Source organism: Cinclus cinclus, chromosome 5 (genome assembly GCF_963662255.1).
Source record: "Cinclus cinclus chromosome 5, bCinCin1.1, whole genome shotgun sequence".
Taxonomy (NCBI): domain Eukaryota; kingdom Metazoa; phylum Chordata; class Aves; order Passeriformes; family Cinclidae; genus Cinclus; species Cinclus cinclus.
The window spans coordinates 35,160,930-35,166,942 of NC_085050.1; positions in this window are offsets into that span (position 1 = coordinate 35,160,930).

A 6,013-nucleotide genomic window follows, 5' to 3' on the forward strand; every position below is an offset into this window, starting at 1 on the left:
TGATTTGTATAGAGCCTAAACTGTGTCAGACCAATGATTTTAAGACACTGGAAGAAAAAAAGTACCATCATACTGCCCAAAGGCATAAATTTGAACTTTCTAGAGCAGTTCAAGAACTGGTGAAAATAATGTGCTACACCAAAATACAGAGAGAAAGTATACATGTAACAAGACTTACAAGTTTTTGTGCATTAAAGCTCTTTTAAAGGAACTGTTGTGCTTCGTTATTACAGAAGACAAATGGTGTCTAAATATCTTAACTGTTCAGTAGAGTGGGTGTCAAAAGCCAGAGCTCAACTATGAGAAGTGTTTTGAGACACTCATTTTTCCCTGTTGTGCCTCTAAAGATGTCATTGCACTCCATTTTGAAGCAGATTTTTGGTTAAAGTCTTTGGTTGCGGTATCAGGCAATATATTAGCAGGGATGATGAGAACTGCAGAAATCTGAATGAATCATAACTTTGGTTATGAGTTGTAACTTCATGCTGTATGGTTTGTGTAGATCCTGAGTAGACATGGCATTCAGTAAGAAAAGCTGTAAAAAGCAGATATGAGCCTTTCATTTGTTTGGTTTATGGCGTTGTGTCTGTTGTAGTTAGCAAGATAACTCTCAGGTTTTTGTGCTGGATAGTATGGCTTTGTCAGGATGCTCAAGTAATTCTGTAGAATTCTTAAGGATAGCAAGGGGGTGCAGTGAAAAAGCAGTTCAAATCTAAACCAAGTTTCATCTTTTCTGGATGAAAAAGTTTGTGTTCTCTCATTTTTATCTTTTCATTCCCCCAAAACAGTAGCACAGAGTCTGTACTTCAGCCACCTGTTCTCTTCATATTTTATGAAGAGTCGTGTTTGGGTTGTATTAATGGGCTTGAGTTCCTGTTTAGAAAAGGATGCAGCAGCTGCTTGATGTTTTCCAGTCAATCCAGCTTCTGAATTTCTTGGAGCTCTCAGGTAAATATGACATGTTTGGGTTTATTCTCTATGCATAAGCATAAATGCATGACATCCTTAAGAATGATATTAATGAAAAGAACATGTAATACTTTTTGAAGATTGTTTTATGGTATGTATGCCTTTTTTTGTCTTCAATCCAGTGTTAAGGTAACATTTTGCATAATGAGGAAGTAAATTTTGCAATATTTCCTCTGAGTCTAGATTTCTTCAGTTCAAATACTTCAAATATAAAATAGTAAAAATTGCTGAACATAGATCAAGGAGGAAACGACATAGCATCTGTCAGTTTAGATAAGTAGGTAAAATTTTTAGGATTAGCATCTCATACACTCATTAAAAATTAGCTGATCACTAAGCAGGTCATTTTTCATGCTGAGTTAGACATTTCCTTTTCAGTAGCTCATGCTTCTCTTCAGTCTTTCGTGAAGCAATGTATGCTTACATCTGAAACTCAGTACTAAAACTTGATTTGTTACTGATTTTGTTATAAAATCTGTTTCGAGGGCATTGCTTTACAAATTTCTACTGGTTGGTTGCCTCTAATGTATAAAATAATAAATTCTTCAAAGCACCTAAGAATTCCTGTTCCTCTGCCTGATATCTTAAAATCTTCTGTTATACCTGTTATTAGACAAGTTTCAGGACCAGGATGACTATCAACTTCTTGTGTATGTTTAGCCATCTCTTATATGTGGAGAAAGACATGCAGATGAAGTGTCATACAAATAATTCCTTGAACCATACTTCATCTTTATCTCATTTTTAAAATAAACTTTTACTTAAATTTAAACTTTAAATTTTCACTTTCAGACATTTATATGCATCACCAAAATACAGAAGAAAACTGTTAAGACTAACTGTAATGGAATTTGTGCTGTGAATATAATTACTCTTTCACATCTTCCATAATTTAATTTAAATATATTACTTTAAAAATATAAATAGAAGGAAGTATGTTTTCCAAAAGCAACAGCACAAAGAAATCATATTTCTAAGGGTTTTATAGTCTTTGATGTTAAAAAAAATACCTTCAAAGACTAAATATTCTATAAGTTGTGTTAATTTTCTTATGAATCTTGCCTTACTGAAAATTAAACACACCCATCTTCTTAAAGCATAGATGAAAAATTGCCAGAATAAAATAGTTTATGAATGTGGTTACATAATTAATCATAGATGATAGAGCACAGGTTTGTTTGTTGGTTGGTTGTTTCTAAAAATTACTTCATTAGGTTGAGGGTAGATTATACACTAGATTTTGGACAGTTCGAATTAGCACAAGCAGGTGCCACTGCTGAATACTTTATTTCTGCACTTGGCTGCTACACAGCGAGGCATTAACGGCCAGGCTACTTTGTCTGAGCTTTGGAGTTTGAAATGAACCACTTTATAGTCATTATAAACAGCAGTACTGCTATCTTGATTATACAGATTATGTTCTTGAGAAATGATAACTGACCAAGCTAAATTAAAAGGGAACTCTAATACCATAAATTCCAGCATTTGAAGTTTCTTAAGTGGTTTTAAAATTAGAATAGTTAATTGCCAGAAATGGCGAAGCATTTTGGAGGAATCTTTACGTTGTTCTTGTTTTATTTGCTGGAAATGTGCTAGTATGTCAAGGTAAGGGTATGCTTGTCTGCCACAGTATTACAACATTCTTAAACAAAATAAAAATCCAAATATTGTTAATCTGCAGTGTGGCTTGTTGCCATTTTCTTGTGTGCTATGATAAAACCCTAAATGCTAAAATAATTTTACAGCCTATCTTTTCTGTTGACATTAAGTGAATGAACAGTCAGGATTTCATTTTATTTAGGTTTATAATCTGAATTTTATATTAACATAAAAAATATTAAATACCTAATTAGTTATTCTTTTCACCAGGGCATCTGAGTGGTTTTTTAACAGCAATGAAGTTATCTTTGGAATACTCCCCATTTTACTAGTGAGGAAATGAGGCCAGGAAATTTCATTCCCAAAAGTCAAAACTACATGGGAAATGTGAATATCCACATTAAGCTACTGCTCTTTTCAAGTGTTTTGATGTCTTTATGATGTTGTACATTTGTTACATATGGTGCATTTCCATTCGGAAGCTCTCATTATTCTGCAGTGCTGAAAGATCTGATTCAGTTACTTCACGTTGCCACGCAATAGAAAATTTTGGACACTTTACATCCCACTTTTTTCCACTCCTTCATGGCATTGCGTTGACCGTCAGATCCTTTATTTACTTACATATGCTTTTGCTTTCTGGCTTCCATTACAACAGCTGTAGCTTTCTGTTTCTGGTTTTCCCAGTTTGCAAAGGCTTCCTCTCAGCTACACTTGTGTGTTCGGATCTCAGCACTCACGTTGTTGGTTCTCCCAAAATGCCATGTGGGTGTTAACTTCTAAGCAGTTGCTCAGTTTTCATGACTGGCTTTCATAGCATGGCTTTGCCAATTAGCTGTAATGGTAATTTCTCTAGCACTTTAGAACCCTTAGATTAGGATAGACTTGGTTCTGTGCAGCTGGGAGAGTTTCCAGCTAAGCTGACACATAAGAGTTATAGAGCTCTAAAAAAAGAGAGAATATTGTGAGAGTAATAATTTTTCCAGCTTCTGATGGGTATGTGTGAACTGGAATTCTCAAAACCCATGATTTCATATAGTTTTTCATCCTTATATAGTTTACCACTGATGAGGGAAATTTTTGAAAGGACACAAGGCAAGTTTTGATACAGGAATAGCCTTCCTATTCAATTTTCATGTTGTTCATAAAAGCAGTTTTACAAATCCATGAGGTTATTTGAAACATCACTTACAAAATGCATATTAGCCTTATTGTAGTTTTAAATTTACTTTTTTTGAACCTTAATGGAAGAATTCAGCTTGAAGAAAGTGATCTAATAATTGAGAAATTTATTTTGTGATTTATCTACTGCAGTTATAAGAAGCAGGAAACGGTATTGTAAGGAGAAGATGAATTCTGAGCACTGCTAACTTCTGCTGTTGTTTATGGTAATTGCTATTTGGAGTTTTGCCTCTACAAAGAAAGGTTATTTTGTTCATTAAGAAAATGTGGGAGAAGTCTAGGTAAGAAAGCAGATACTAGATGGCAAAATATGAAAAGAAGGAAAAAGGGTCAGGGAAAACACTGAATGGAAGAAAAAACTTTCCATAACGTAATTATGGTTTTTCCTTGTTCTGTGTGGTAAATTTGTAAAAGAGGTCCATAAGATGGCTGGGGAATTCTGTGGACTGATCAAGTTAGGCTTAATAATACTAGTACAAATATGGAAGAAGTAAGAAATTCCAATATTGGTTGTGCTACTAATGAAAATACCATTTCTATTAATGATTGAAACAGAAATTGGCAGTGGTAGCTCAGAACATAATGCCTTTTATACTTGTGGAAAATATGACACCTCAATTCAGTGTCGGATAACAATGTGCCAAATATAAAAAGGGATTTTCATTTGGCATTTTAAGTACTCATTCCCTCTTCTGATAATGGTATGAGGAAAGCAGTTCCTATTCTGGCTGGATGAGGAAATGTCTATAAATGAAATTTAGTAAAAAATTTCATTTTTTTTTTTTTAACCAACTTATACAGTTTACAGTGGAAACTCTTTTTTAATTGTCTTTTGTTATGATTGACTTTTAAGTGGATTAAATTTTTTCAAAGAAAAATACCCAGTGCCTGTTTCTCTCAAGATAAGCACAATTCACTTGCTGTCTGTTAAAAATCTTGATATTTATTTCTGAGAGCGTTTCCATTTATCATTGTCTTGTCTTCATTTATATAGGTTTGTTTGAATTTAGTTTCCAGAAAACATTATAGCTTCTTACTCAAATAAATTACTCTGAGAGTCTGAGGAGAAGAGGTGCCCTATTGTTTCCACTTTCAGAAATACAGTTTTGTATTATAGTGCTTAATATCTGCTATTCTGTTCATTGAAGTCAGGATGATCTGTGGATGCAGTGACATTTGGATCATACCCTTCTATTCTGATGGACAGCTGCCAACATTCTAAAACGTTTTTTTTTTTCCCAACAACCAAACAAGAGAATCCAGGGTAGCATAGAAAGGTTTAGGATCACTTCGGCTAGAGCATTTTAAGTTATAATTTAAGACACTGATTTTTAATTTAGAAGGAAATATAAAAGTTTAGAGCAGGACCCTTTCTTGTGCTGCCATGGTTCTTTACTTTAGGATTATAATTCACTTAGAAATCTGGTTCTGTCCTGCAGCTCCTCAGTTTGTATCATGTTGCAACTCAGCAATTTACTGAGCAATTACTCACACTAATGGAACAACTTGTGAGTGACTGCTGATGACTGTGAGTAATAGCTTTATGGTATAAAAGCAAATTAATTCTTAAAAAAATGGAGGAATTTAGATTCTCCACTCTAAAACTGGCCAACAAATAAAGCCTGTCATGTCATAGGTTTAAAATAATATAATGCAGTGCAATGAAATACATATAATAACTATTAGAAAATTTCCATGTTGTATATTTAGCATTGCTTTTTAATTAATTTAATTTTAAATGCTCCAGGTCTTATGCATAAAAATACCTAGATGTTTGATTTGTATTGCCTGCCCTGATATTGTTTTTTTGTATAGTGCTAAAGTCTTTATATACTAGATACTTTTCATTCAGTCTGAACGAAATAATGAGACTGTCTAAACTGGTATATATTAAATCTCTGTTTATTTATTAATGTTTACATCAATTATTTACTGGTATGATTCTAGTTTTTTAAGGAAAGATATTAGTCTGACATAAAATGAAATATCAGAAAAGAGCAATTGTACTTAAGCAGGAGGAGAACATATTTTACCAAAAACAGATTATCTGAGTTACGCTGTTTAGTACATGAATTCCAGGAGCTTATAATAATATTTCTGAAAATGTATTTTAAACATGTAAGTAAGTGAATTAGAAATGCAGAATTTGGAATGCAACAGACCTTTTAAGTGGAACAAGTACAATCCAGGATCATGGAACCTGCTGTCCCACATGAATATCACCAGGCTAGCGAGAGCGGTAGTGAACTCAGTACTATGTACA